The sequence below is a fragment of the Bos indicus genome, chromosome 6 (assembly GCF_029378745.1).
Source record: "Bos indicus isolate NIAB-ARS_2022 breed Sahiwal x Tharparkar chromosome 6, NIAB-ARS_B.indTharparkar_mat_pri_1.0, whole genome shotgun sequence".
Classification (NCBI taxonomy): Eukaryota; Metazoa; Chordata; class Mammalia; order Artiodactyla; family Bovidae; genus Bos; species Bos indicus.
The window spans coordinates 64,253,418-64,269,285 of record NC_091765.1 but is presented as its reverse complement, the minus strand read 5'-3'; positions in this window follow the sequence as shown (position 1 = coordinate 64,269,285).

Genomic DNA, 15,868 nt, shown 5'->3' with positions numbered 1-15,868 from the left:
ATCATCTAGTTAAAAAACAATTCGTGTTCTATACCTTTAAGTTATCTAATTTTAGAATAAAGAATCTCTCCCATTTATGTGGTCATTTGTACATTTCAATATTGGCAATAACAGAAAGTTTCTCTATTATAGTACAGTAACACATTTGAGTAAAAAGTTTGCATTAATTCTGTAACATTTTTCTTTTTGACTTTCAACTCATTGAAACATGAACATCTTTTGCCTGTATAATTGGGTTTTTGTGTGAAAAACAAAGTTTTGAACTGGCACTACAGAACAAATTTAATTAAGACAATTCCTATAATGATCACAACATCTGTGCCATAGCTAAATACTTTTCACTGCTTACATTTCTAAGAGCTTTATTTGAGAATCTACATGAGCTTCTTTTAGCTCATGATACTGGACAGTTATTTGCAATTTTGAAATCTACTGAAGCAATTTGGTGACTATATACAGTTCATGGAAAGTTAATTATAAGAAGTAGCTAGAAATTTTAAAATTCTACTTTAACAAATTATATAAAAATAAAACTCAAGGAAGGGAAAATTAGTTAAAAACAATCTGATCTAGAGAAGCTGTACATATGTAAAAATCAACACCCCATAAAATTATTACTGGAGAACCATAAAGTTTTTGTACTGAGAATTATTTCTTCCTCCATTCATCTTTATAATGGAGGAGAAAGAGGTGCTTGCATGTGAATAGACATGAATATATATTTAATAAATGAGGAATATTGCTGTAACCAAAAAAAAGTAAAGTAATGATTAAGCTGTTTGGGAAAAAGAAAACAAATATAACATAAGATTTTTGTTTGGAGGGGGAATAGGTGTGCAATAAGGAGAGAAATTAAATAGTTGGAGAACCCGATGAGAGAAGATAAGGAAACAGAGAAGCAGGTGTGATATTTGTGTGTGTGCATGTGCTCAGTCACTTCAGTTGTGTCCAGACTCTTCGTAACCCCAAGGACTGCAGCCCACCAGACTCCTCTGTCCATGGAATTCTCCAGGCAGGAATACTGGAGAGGGTTGACATTTCCTTCTCCATACTCTATATTTTTAAGTTTTTACAATGCCTATAAATTCTCAGTGTTGAAAGGATATTTTCAATATAATAGGTGAGAGTTGACTCTTCAGAAGTAATACACCCTAAAAAAAAAAAAATCAGTCAATAAATGGGTATTTTATTGAGAAAGTGCAGGAACACGTAAGTATGGACACATATGTGTTTCGACACAGCTAAAGCCATAACACAAACAAATAGAATGTAAAAAGTTTAGTCAATTCAAAATACCATCAATTACCTTCGTAACAACTCTAAGGAGAACATAGGCAAAACACTCTCTGACATACATCACAGCAGGATCCTCTATGACCCATCTCCCAGAATATTGGAAATAAAAGCAAAAATAAACAAATGGGACCTAATTAACCTTAAAAGCTTCTGCACATCAAAGGAAACTATTAGCAAGGTGAAAAGACAGCCTTCAGAATGGGAGAAAATAATAGCAAATGAAGCAACTGACAAACAACTCATCTCAAAAATATACAAGCAACTCCTACAGCTCAACTCCAGAAAAATAAATGACCCAATCAAAAAATGGGCCAAAGAACTAAATAGACATTTCTCCAAAGAAGACATACAGATGGCTAACAAACACATGAAAAGATGCTCAACATCACTCATTATCAGAGAAATGCAAATCAAAACCACTATGAGGTACCATTTCACACCAGTCAAAATGGCTGCGATCCAAAAGTCTACAAATAATAAGTGCTGGAGAGGGTGTGGAGAAAAGGGAACCCTCTTACACTGTTGGTGGGAATGCAAACTAGTACAACCACTATGGAGAACAGTGTGGAGATTCCTTAAAAAACTGGAAATAGAACTGCCTTATGATCCAGCAATCCCACTGCTGGGCATACACACTGAGGAAACCAGAAGGGAAAGAGACACATGTACCCCAATGTTCATCGCAGCACTGTTTATAATAGCCAGGACATGGAAGCAACCTAGATGTCCATCAGCAGATGAATGGATAAGAAAGCAGTGGTACATATACACAATGGAGTACTACTCAGCCATTAAAAAGAATACATTTGAATCAGTTCTAATGAGGTAGATGAAACTGGAGCCTATTATACAGAGTGAAGTAAGCCAGAAGGAAAAACAGAAATACAGTATACTAACGCATATATATGGAATTTAGAAAGATGGTAACAATAACCTGGTGTACGAGACAGCAAAAGAGACACTGATGTATAGAACAGTCTTATGGACTCTGTGGGAGAGGGAGAGGGTGGGAAGATTTGGGAGAGTGACATTGAAACATGTAAAATATCATGTAAGAAACGAGTTGCCAGTCCAAGTTCGATGCGTGATACTGGATGCTTGGGGCTAGTGCACTGGGACGACCCAGAGGGATGGTGTGGGGAGGGAGGAGGGAGAAGGGTTCAGGATGGGGAACACATGTATGCCTGTGGCGGATTCATTTTGATATTTGGCAAAACTAATACAATTATGTAAAGTTTAAAAATAAAATAAAATTAAAAAAAAAATCAAAAAAAAAAAAATAAATAAAAGAGGGTACCAAGCAGAAAAAACATCTCTTTACTACTGTCCAAGTCAGAGAGACACTATAGAATTCAACTGATAACCTGAAATGAAAGAATTTAAAAACCAAAACCTACTGGAGTATATGCTTTATGAAGGTAGGGACTTCTATTTTCTTCATTGTCGTATCATTAGCCTAGAAAAGAGTGCCTGGTATAAAGCAGATGCTTCTCCAGGGGATCTTCCTGACCCAGGGATCAAAACCGTTTCCTGTGTCTGTTGCATTGGCAGGCAGATCCTTTACCACTGAGCCATGTCTGGTTTAGAGGTTGTCAATACAGCTAAAATGTATACTTTAAAATTAAAGTACTATAGATAAGAAATGGTCTTGCAAGTCCTTAAATGCACCAGGTTCACCATGCCTTGAAGCTTTGCATTTACTGTTCCCAGCTTGGAATACTTTTTCCTCCAGAGTTTCATAGCTCACCCTCTTGCTTTGTCCACATGATAACTATCTTGTCTTGTTTAATCTCATCTGCTAATTGAAGATCTCCATAGGCACGCTTTTTACATAGATACACACTCTCTCCCTATATAATTTGCTCTGTCATACTTTCCTCCACAGATCTAATCAGCATGTAATGTATGTATTTCTCCCACTCTGTGATAATGGGGCATTCCTATGAAACCTTTCCTGATCTAAACTGGCATAAAGTGAAGAAGCAATTAACTTAGGATACATCTTGCTAACAGATGCACAGAATCACATGAAATAAAGCACAGATGCTCGTAGATACGGTTCAAAGCTATGGCAGCTTGATGCTGAGTGTAGTTCCCAGGAAGGCACTTGGTGGTGCCCTACTCTCTGCTCTAGGTGTGTGCTGCCACTATAAGGGCTCAATGAAAAATAAATGCTGTGTGTTACTTTTGCTTTTCACTTTTTGGAAAAGTGAAAATCCTCTTTGGGTTTGTATCATTGGGTGAAAACAGTCACTAATATAGGTCTTTGTAAATGCAAAGTAATGTAAAGCAAACTTTCAAAAAGATAGACAGGTAATTTTTATTTTCTTTTATTGTCTATTCCCCCACTTGAATGGGTTTTCATGAGGGCTAGAATTCTTGTCTACTTTGTACTTTGCTGTATCTTTAAGTACAGAGACCAATACATAGTACAGATAGCAAGCACTTATCACTATTATGTAATAAATGAACAAGGAGATTCCTTGAGAATGTGACTACTTCCAAATGCAACACTGGAATCCCATGTATAGATTTGAAAGGCAGTTCAGTTCAGTTCAGTTCAGTTGCTCAGTCGTGTCTGACTCTTTCTGACCCCATGAACCACAGCACGCCAGGCTTCCCTGTCCATCACCAACTCCCGGAGTCCACTCAAACCCATGTCCATTGAGTCAGTGATGCCATCCAACCAGCTCATCCTCTGTCGTCCCCTTTTCCTCCTGCCTTCAATCCTTCCTAGCATCAGGGTCTTTTCAAATGAGTCAGCTCTTCACATCAGGTGGCCAAAGTATTGGAGTTCAGCTTCAGCATCAGTCCTTCCAATAAATATTCAGGACTGATTTCCTTTAGGATGGACTGGTTGGATCTCCTTGCAGTCCAAGGGACTCTCAAGAGTCTTCTCCAACACCACAGCTCAAAAGCATCAATTCTTTAGTGCTCAGCTTACTTTATAGTCCAACTCTCACATCCATACATGACTACTGGAAAACCCATAGCCTTGATTAGATGGATCTTTGTTGACAAAGTAATGTCTCTGCTTTTCAATATGCTGTCTAGGTTGGTCATAACTTTCCTTCCAAGGAGTAAGCATCTTTTAATTTCATGGCTTCAATCAACATCTGCAGTGATTTTGGAGCCCCCCCCCCAAAAAAGTCTGACACTGTTTCCACTGTTTCCCCATCTATTTGCCGTAAAGTGATTGGACAGGATGCCATGATCTTAGTTTTCTGAACGTTGAGCTTTAAGCCAACTTTTTCACTCTCCTCTTTCACTTTCAGCAAGAGGCTCTTTAGTTCTTCTTCACTTTCTGCCATAAGGGTGGTGTCATCTGCATATCTGCTGGGATATTTCTCCCAGCAGTCTTGATTCCAGCCTGTGCTTCCTCCAGCCCAGCGTTTCTCATGATATACTCTGCATATAAGTTAAATAAGTAGGGTGACAACATACAGCCTTGACGAACTCCTTTTCCTATTTGTAACCAGTCCGTTGTTCCATGTCCAGTTCTAACCATTGCTTCCTGACCTGCATATAGGTTTCTCAAGAGGCAGGTCAGGTGGTCTGGTATTCCCATCTCTTTCAGAATTTTCCACAGTTTATTGTGCTCCACACAATCAAAGGCTTTGGCATAGTCAATACAGCAGAAATAAATGTTTTCCTGGCACTCTCTTGCTTTTTTGATGATCCAGTGGATGTTGGCAATTTGATCTCTGGTTCCTCTGCCTTTTCTAAAACCAGCTTGAACATCTGGAAGTTCATGGTTCACATATTGCTGAAGCTTGGCTTGGAGAATTTTAAGCATTACTTTACTAGTGTGTGAGATGAGTGCAATTGTGCGGTAATTTGAGCAATCTTTGGCACTGCCTTTCTTTGGGATTGGAATGAAAACTGACCTTTTCCAGTCCTGTGGCCACTGCTGAGTTTTCAAAAATGCCAAATTTGCTGGCATTTCTAAATTTTTTTACTGTACTATATTATAATAGACTGGGCTTTTCTCCCCCTAGTTTTCCTCACAGTTGATCCATTTAATTTCTCAATACCTGACTTCTGTAACTTCTGATTTCTAATCTATCATCTGAATAAATGTAGAGCCAAGTGCGTCAAAATACTGGTTTGGTCAGTTGTTTGGATTTTTCCATAACAACCTACAGAAAACCCCAAATGAACTTTGGGCCAGTCCAATATTTGAAAACCCTAAAGCAGTAAACAAACTAACAAACAGTCTTAAGAGATTTCATCCAAATATAGCACGTCAATTTAAATGTACCTAGCTCTCTACTGTGAAAAGCATAGTTTCATTATTTCACATTATTTCTATGACTAAAATTGTAGCTTCTACATTTAATTCTTTTGCAACATTAACCTGAACTGGTTATTTTCTTATTGCCAATAAAGATTCTCCTATGCTGCTACTTTTGTAAAAACACAGAGGGATGCAAAAAATTTTCTCTGGACCAGAAAAAAAAAAGGAAACACTGTCTACTCTAAAAAAAGGGTGGGAGGGGTGAGTTACTAGTCATAGAGTAGAGGGAAAATTAAGTGATTTGTGGAAGAATTGAAGAGAACAGATTGTGTAATGATAAAGACAGGCTAGTATGAAAAAACTAAAATGAATTTAACTAGTCCTAAAATTTAAACTTTACCAACAAAGGTCCATCTAATCAAAGCTATGGTTTTTCCAGTAGTCATGTATGGGTGTGTGAGTTGGACTATAAAGAAAGCCGAGTCCCAAAGAATTGATGCTTTTGAACTGTGGTGTTGGGGAAGACTCTTGAAAGGCCCTTGTACTGCAAGGAGACCAAATCAGTCAATCCTAAAGGAAACCAACACATGTATACCTGTGGCGGATTCATTTTGATATTTGGCAAAACTAATGCAATTATGTAAAGTTTAAAAATAAAATAAAATTAGCCCCTTCTGATGCCTATGTCAGAAGCTTTCTCTGTCTCCTTTATACTTAAATAAAACTTTATTACACAAAAGCTCCGAGTGATCAAGCCTCATCTCTGGCCCCGGACTGAATTCTTCTCCTCTGGGGGCCAAGAATCCCAGTGTATTCGCGTGATTCAACAACAACCTTTCATCTTGGGGGCTCGTCCGGGATCCTTCAAGACAAGGGATCCTTATCATTTGAGGATGTAACTGTGGGCTCCACTCAGGAGGAATGGCAGAAGCTGGACCCTGCTCAGAGGACCCTGTACAGGGATATGATGCTGGAGAACTATAGTAACCTCATCTCAGTGGGGTACTGCATCCCTAAACCAGAACTGATCTTCAAGTTGGAACAAGGAGAGCAGCCATGGGTATTAGAGGCAGAGTCTCCAAGCCAGAGCTACCCAGAAGTCTGCAGGATTGTTAACCAGCTGGAACAGAGTCAGGAAATGCACGACAGAGATTTCTGGCAAGCTCCATTTATCAACAACAAAACACTAACTATAGAGAGAGTTCTAAAATTTCCAATTTATTACTGGACATTTAATTGCACTCCAGAGAGAAGAAATACAGCTCCACCCACCAGAACACCAACACAAGCTTCCCTAACCAGGAAACCTTGACAAGCCACCTGTACAAACCCACACACAGCGAAGAAAGGCCACAATAAAGAGAACTCCACAAACTGCCAGAATACAGAAAGGACACCCCAAACTCAGCAATTTAAACAAGATGAAGAGACAGAGGAATACCGAGCAGATAAAGGAACAGGATAAATGCCCACCAAACCAAACAAAAGAGGAAGAGATAGGGAATCTACCTGATAAAGAATTCCGAATAATGATAGTGAAATTGATCCAAAATCTTGAAACTAAAATGGAATCACAGATAAATAGCCTGGAGACAAGGATTGAGAAGATGCAAGAAAGGTTTAACAAGGACCTAGAAGAAATAAAAAAGAGTCAATATACAATGAATAATGCAATAAATGAAATTAAAAACACTCTGGAGGCAACAAATAGTAGAATAACAGAGGCAGAAGATAGGATTAGTGAATTAGAAGATAGAATGGTAGAAATAAATGAATCAGAGAGGATAAAAGAAAAACTAATTAAAAGAAATGAGGACAATCTCAGAGACCTCCAGGACAATATTAAACGCTACAACATTCGAATCATAGGGGTTCCAGAAGAAGAAGACAAAAAGAAAGACCATGAGAGAATACTTGAGGAGATAATAGTTGAAAACTTCCCCAAAATGGGGAAGGAAATAATCACCCAAGTCCAGGAAACCCAGAGAGTCCCAAACAGGATAAACCCAAGGTGAAACACCCCAAGACACATATTAATTAAATTAATAAAGATCAAACACAAAGAACAAATATTAAAAGCAGCAAGGGAAAAACAACAAATAACACACAAGGGAATTCCCATAAGGATAACAGCTGATCTTTCAATAGAAACTCTTCAAGCCAGGAGGGAATGGCAAGACATACTTAAAATGATGAAAGAAAATAACCTACAGCCTAGATTATTGTACCCAGCAAGGATTTCATTCAAGTATGAAGGAGAAATCAAAAGCTTTTCAGACAAGCAAAAGCTGAGAGAATTCAGCACCACCAAACCAGCTCTCCAACAAATACTAAAGGATATTCTCTAGACAGGAAACACAAAAACGGTGTATAAATTCGAACCCAAAACAATAAAGTAAATGGCAACGGGATCATACTTATCAGTAATTACCTTAAACGTAAATGGGTTGAATGCCCCAACCAAAAGACAAAGACTGGCTGAATGGATACAAAAACAAGAACCCTACATATGTTGTCTACAAGAGACCCACCTCAAAACAGGGGACACATACAGACTGAAAGTGAAGGGCTGGAAAAAGATTTTCCATGCAAATAGGGGCCAAAAGAAAGCAGGAGTAGCAATACTCATATCAGATAAAATAGACTTTAAAACAAAGGCTGTGAAAAGAGACAAAGAAGGTCACTACATAATGATCAAAGGATCAATCCAAGAAGAAGATATAACAATTATAAATATATATGCACCCAACACGGGAGCACCGCAATATGTAAGACAAATGCTAACAAGTATGAAAGGAGAAATTAACAATAACACAATAATAGTGGGAGACTTTAATACCCCACTCACACCTATGGATAGATCAACTAAACAGAAAATTAACAAGGAAACACAAACTTTAAATGATACAATAGACCAGTTAGACCTAATTGATATCTATAGGACATTTCATCCCAAAACAATGAATTTCACCTTTTTCTCAAGCGCACATGGAACCTTCTCCAGGATAGATCACATCCTGGGCCATAAAGCTAGCCTTGGTAAATTCAAAAAAATTGAAATCATTCCAAGCATCTTTTCTGACCACAATGCAGTAAGATTAGATCTCAGTTACAGGAGAAAAACTATTAAAAACTCCAACATATGGAGGCTGAACAACACGCTGCTGAATAACCAACAAATCACAGAAGAAATCAAAAAAGAAATCAAAATTTGCATAGAAACGAATGAAAATGAAAACACAACAACCCAAAACCTGTGGGACACGGTAAAAGCAGTCCTAAGGGGAAAGTTCATAGCAATACAGGCACACCTCAAGAAACAAGAAAAAAGTCAAATAAATAACCTAACTCTACACCTAAAGCAACTAGAAAAGGAAGAAATGAAGAACCCCAGGATTAGTAGAAGGAAAGAAATCTTAAAAATTAGAGCAGAAATAAATGTGAAAGAAACAAAAGAGACCATAGCAAAAATCAACAAAACCAAAAGCTGGTTCTTTGAAAGGATAAATAAAATTGACAAACCATTAGCCAGACTCATCAAGAAACAAAGGGAGAAAAATCAAATCAATAAAATTAGAAATGAAAATGGAGAGATCACAACAGACAACACAGAAATACAAAGGATCATAAGAGACTACTATCAACAATTATATGCCAATAAAATGGACAACGTGGAAGAAATGGACAAATTCTTAGAAAAGTACAACTTTCCAAAACTCGACCAGGAAGAAATAGAAAATCTTAACAGACCTATCACAAGCACAGAAATTGAAACTGTAATCAAAAATCTTCCAGCAAACAAAAGCCCAGGTCCAGACGGCTTCACAGCTGAATTCTACCAAAAATTTAGAGAAGAGCTAACACCTATCCTGCTCAAACTCTTCCAGAAAATTGCAGAGGAAGGTAAACTTCCAAACTCATTCTATGAGGCCACCACCACCCTAATACCAAAACCTGACAAAGATCCCACAAAAAAAGAAAACTACAGGCCAATATCACTAATGAACATAGATGCAAAAATCCTTAACAAAATTCTAGCAATCAGAATCCAACAACACATTAAAAAGATCATACACCATGACCAAGTGGGCTTTATCCCAGGAATGCAAGGATTCTTCAATATCCGCAAATCAATCAATGTAATACACCACATTAACAAATTGAAAAATAAAAACCATATGATTATCTCAATAGATGCAGAGAAAGCCTTTGACAAAATTCAACACCCATTTATGATAAAAACTCTCCAGAAAGCAGGAATAGAAGGGACATACCTCAACATAATAAAAGCTATATATGACAAACCCATAGCAAACATCCTCAATGGTGAAAAATTGAAAGCATTTCCTCTAAAGTCAGGAACAAGACAAGGGTGCCCACTTTCACCATTACTATTCAACATAGTTTTGGAAGTTTTGGCCACAGCAATCAGAGCAGAAAAAGAAATAAAAGGAATCCAAATTGGAAAAGAAGAAGTAAAACTCTCACTATTTGCAGGTGACATGATCCTCTACATAGAAAACCCTGAAGACTCCACCAGAAAATTACTAGAACTAATCAATGACTATAGTAAAGTTGCAGGATATAAAATCAACACACAGAAACCCCTTGCATTCCTATACACTAATAATGAGAAAACAGAAAGAGAAATTAAGGAAACAATTCCATTCACCATTGCAATGGAAAGAATAAAATACTTAGGAATATATCTACCTAAAGAAACTAAAGACCTATATATAGAAAACTATAAAACACTGGTGAAAGAAATCAAAGAGGACACTAATAGATGGAGGAATATACCATGTTCATGGATTGGAAGAATCAATATAGTGAAAATGAGTATACTACCCAAAGCAATTTATAGATTCAATGCAATCCCTATCAAGCTACCAACAGTATTCTTCACAGCGCTAGAACAAATAATTTCACAATTTGTCTGGAAATACAAAAAACCTCGAATAGCCAAAGCGATCCTGAGAAAGAAGAATGGAAATGGAAGAATCAACCTACCTGACTTCAGGCTCTACTACAAAGCCACAGTTATCAAGACAGTATGGTACTGGCACAAAGACAGAAATATAGATCAATGGAACAAAACAGAAAGCCCAGAGATAAATCCACGCACATATGGACACCTTATCTTTGACAAAGGAGGCAAGAATATACAATGGATTAAAGACAATCTCTTTAACAAGTGGTGCTGGGAAAACTGGTCAACCACTTGTAAAAGAATGAAACTAGAACACTTTCTAACACCATACACAAAAATAAACTCAAAATGGATTAAAGATCTAAACGTAAGACCAGAAACTATAAAACTCCTAGAGGAGAACATAGGCAAAACACTCTCTGACATACATCACAGCAGGATCCTCTATGACCCACCTCCCAGAATATTGGAAATAAAAGCAAAAATAAACAAATGGGACCTAATTAACCTTAAAAGCTTCTGCACATCAAAGGAAACTATTAGCAAGGTGAAAAGACAGCCTTCAGAATGGGAGAAAATAATAGCAAATGAAGCAACTGACAAACAACTCATCTCAAAAATATACAAGCAACTCCTACAGCTCAACTCCAGAAAAATAAATGACCCAATCAAAAAATGGGCCAAAGATCTAAAGAGACATTTCTCCAAAGAAGACATACAGATGGCTAACAAACACATGAAAAGATGCTCAACATCACTCATTATCAGAGAAATGCAAATCAAAACCACTATGAGGTACCATCTCACACCAGTCAGAATGGCTGCGATCCAAAAGTCTACAAATAATAAGTGCTGGAGAGGGTGTGGAGAAAAGGGAACCCTCTTACACTGTTGGTGGGAATGCAAACTAGTACAGCCACTATGGAGAACAGTGTGGAGATTCCTTAAAAAACTGGAAATAGAACTGCCTTATGATCCAGCAATCCCACTGCTGGGCATACACACTGAGGAAACCAGAAGGGAAAGAGACACGTGTACCCCAATGTTCATCGCAGCACTGTTTATAATAGCCAGGACATGGAAGCAACCTAGATGTCCATCAGCAGATGAATGGATAAGAAAGCAGTGGTACATATACACAATGGAGTACTACTCAGCCATTAAAAAGAATACATTTGAATCAGTTCTAATGAGGTGGATGAAACTGGAGCCTATTATACAGAGTGAAGTAAGCCAGAAGGAAAAACACCAATACAGTATACTAACGCATAAATATGGAATTTAGAAAGATGGTAACAATAACCTGGTGTACGAGACAGCAAAAGAGACACTGATGTATAGAACAGTCTTATGGACTCTGAGGGAGAGGGAGAGGGTGGGAAGATTTGGGAGAATAGCATTGAAACATGTAAAATATCATGTATGAAACGAGATGCCAGTCCAGATTCGATGCACGATACTGGATGCTTGGGGCTAGTGCACTGGGACGACCCAGAGGGATGGTATGGGGAGGGAGGAGGGTGGAGGGTTCAGGATGGGGAACACATGTATACCTGTGGTGGATTCATTTTGATATTTGGCAAAACTAATACAATTATGTAAAGTTTAAAAATAAAATAAAATTTTAAAAAAATTAAATTAAATTAAATTAAAAAAAAAAGAAAATTCATTGGAAGGACTGATGCTGAAGCTGAAACTCCAATACTTTGGCCACGTGATGCAAAGAGCTGACTCATTAGAAAAGACCCTGATGCTGGGAAAGATTGAAGGCAGGAGGAGAAGGGGACGACACAGGATGAGATAGTTGGATGGCATCACCAAGTCTATGGACATGAGTTTGAGCAAGCTCTGGAGTTGGTGATAGACAGGGAAGCCTGGCATGCTGCAGTCCATGGGGTTGCAAAGAGTTGGACACGACTAAGTGAATGAACTGAACTGAAAATCTAAATGTTTGGATTATTTCCCTACATTGTCTCATCATTTCAAGATGAAGTATAGAAATAATGATAACTTAAAAGTTTTTTAAATTCAGAAAGAGAAAAATGGCAAGTGACCTTTGAAATTTTCCTTCTAGCCTTGTGATACATATATGCCAAACTGGCAATGTGATTTGGAGGCATTAAGTGAGCTATGAGATGCTAAAGTTCTGTAAGCTCTCCTATATCATGGTTCTCACTTATACCCCAGCCCATCCATCACACATCATGTTTCTGAAATGCTTATTGCCTTTATCTTATTAACCAGCATAATTCCCAGTCACTTTTCAGATGGTTGTCTAGGTTGATTTCCTCTAAAGTACCTCACTAATCTATCACCCTGGTCCTATCACAGTACTCTGATTGCCTGGATACTTTTTGTATTCCCTTTTAGAATGTAAGTTCCATGAAGGCAGGCACAATATTATTTCTATGCTATTAGAGTACCAATAAGCAGGCACTAAGCAGTTGGCACAGACTAAATTCTCAATATAGTTTCTGACAAAATTAACAAAGGAATACATGTTTATTCTCCCACTCAAAACTTTAATGATATACCACAAACCTTTAAGCAAGGAAAAGGAGATTTGTAGAAACCTCTGGGAACCTCCATGGGGAGGCAGTCTCTCTGACAGTATGTTTCTCAGATTTTCATGTCTATTGTGATCTTTTCCTATGTCAAGAAAAATGGTAAAAGACTTTGAAATGGGTGAAACGTGCCTTTTATCATCTTTGAGCTATTTTAAAACTCTGTGAAGATATAGAAAGCAGATAGTAATACAAATGAAATTTTTAGTGGATTGTAATAGATTATTTCCCTATATATATATATGTATCTGCTTTGCATCTTTCTTTTGGTTTTGTTTTATTTTATATTGGCACATAGTTGATTTACAATGCTGTTTTAGTTTCATGTGTACAGCAAAGTGATTCGGTTATTTATATATATATATATATATATATATAATTGATACATACACACATATATATATATTCTCTTTTCAAATTATTTTCCCATTTAGGTTGTTACATAATATTTCCCAGAGTTCTCTGTGCTATGCTGTAGGCCCTTATTGGACCATTCAAAATATATTAGTGTGTACATGTCAATCCCAAACTCCCCAACTCACACCCTTCACCCTTCCCCCCCATCCCACTCCATAATCACAAATTTATTCTCTCAAGTCTGTAAGTCTGTTTCTGTTTTGCAAATAAGTGCATTTGTATACTTTTTTTAGAGTCCACATATAAGCAACATCATACAATATGCATGTTTGTAAATGCATTCAACATTCTTGATTGTTGGCATATGTGCGTGTTCTTTAAATTGTCCTTTGAACTTACTAATTTTCTCATTAACTAGTGAATGTGACAAAGTTTGCATTTGTGTGAGATTTATGACTTTATTCGTAAAAAAGTATCCCTTTTCCCCCAATGATTTATAATACACATTTTATAACAGGAAACTTACTATGCAGCACTACAATAAGCATATATTATCAAACACGCTTCTCCAATTATCACAAAATAAGAAATAATACCATAAATAAAATGAGGCTGACAAAACAAACCTCTATCATTTTTAGCTTGTTTCTCGTAACAGTTTCATAATCACCTTTATCTGACAAAAGGAGGATAAGCACATATATTTTAATGACAAAAGCTATTTAATCTTTTTCTTTTTAGAAGGGACATTAATAATGCAGTTTCATAAAAATGAATGAAGGTTAAGATGTATGCCAACATCAATTTACAACTTCTGTTTAATTAATATTATTGCATGTTTTAATTTGAAGTATGCTTTGTTCATCATCATAAAATATTTATTTTGTATGAAACTTCATTCAAAATAGTGCCTCTGGAGAAGCAACAATTTATTCTGGGCTATGTCTATATATTTTGAATAAAGTATTCAGTTTACAGAGGATTTGTTAGAAGCTTCACTCACAATTAAGTTGAGCTCAAATAATCCAAGTCTACTCTAAATAAATTACTTAGATATCAACTTACAGGAGATATAAATGGGATTAACTCCATTTATGACTATAATTGATCTCCAATTTCTATCAATTCTATTTTTCTATATTATTTGAATCCACTCGCCTACTGATTTCAACAGCACCATCCTTATTCAAGGTCCTTGCCATCCTTGCTCAGACCACAGCAGTCATCTCCTATCTGGTCTCCATATCACTTTTTCATCACCTTTTGCAATACAGCCAGAGTGGTCACCTCTTTAACTCAGCAGTTTCTACATTCCCTTGTAATTCCTGATTCTACTTAACTTTTAGAAAGCACAAATCTGGCAATGCTTATACCCTACTTAAAATGTTCCAGTGACTACTTTGGTCACTTCCTCCAACTCATCTCATACACTCCATATACTCTACCAACAAGGTTCCTTCTATAAGCAGTTCACCCAAGCTTTCATAAACTCTGTATTCACTGGGCCTATTACATTCTAGGGAAAATTTCATGCAAAGATGGGCACAATGAAGGACAGAAATGGTATGGACCTAACAGAAGCAGAAGATATTAAGAAGAGGTGGCAAGAATACACAGAAGAACTGTACAAAAAAGGTCTTCAATGACCCGGATAACCATGATGGTGTGATTACTCACCTAGACCCAGACATCCTGGAATGCAAAGTCAAGTGGACCCTAGGAAGCATCACCATGAACAAAGCAAGTGGAGGTGATGAATTTTCAGTTGAGCTATTTCAAATCCTAAAAGATGATGTTGTGGAAGTGCTGCACTCAATATGCCAAGCAAATTTAGAAAACTCAGAAGTGGCCACAGGACTGGAAAAGTCAATTTTCATTCCAATCTCAAAGAAAGGCAATGCCAAAGAATGCTCATGCTGCTGCTGCTAAGTTGCTTCAGTTGTGTCCAACTCTGTGCGACTCCAGAGATGACAGCCCACCAGGCTCCCCCGTCCCTGGGATTACTACCACACAATTGCACTCATCTCACACACTAGCAAAGTAATGGTCAAAATTCTCCAAGCCAGGCTTCAATAGTACATGAACAGTGAACTTCCAGATGTTCAAGGTGGTTTTAGAAAAGGCAGAGGAACCAGAGATCAAATTGCCAATATCTGCTGGATCATCGAAAAAGCAAGAGTTTGAGAAAAACATTTACTTCTGCTTTATTGACTATGCCAAAGCCTTTGACTGTGTAGATCACAACAAACAGTGGAAAATTCAAGAGATGGAATACCAGACCACCTGACCTGCCTCCTGAGAAATCTGTATGCAGGTCAAGAAGCAATACTTTAGAACCAGACATGGAAAAACAGACTGGTTCCAAATCAGAAAAGGAGTACATCAAGGCTACATTTTGCCACGCAGCTTATTTAACTTATATGCAGAGTATTTCATGTGAATTGCCAAACTGGATGAAACACAAGCTGGAATCAAGTTTGTTGG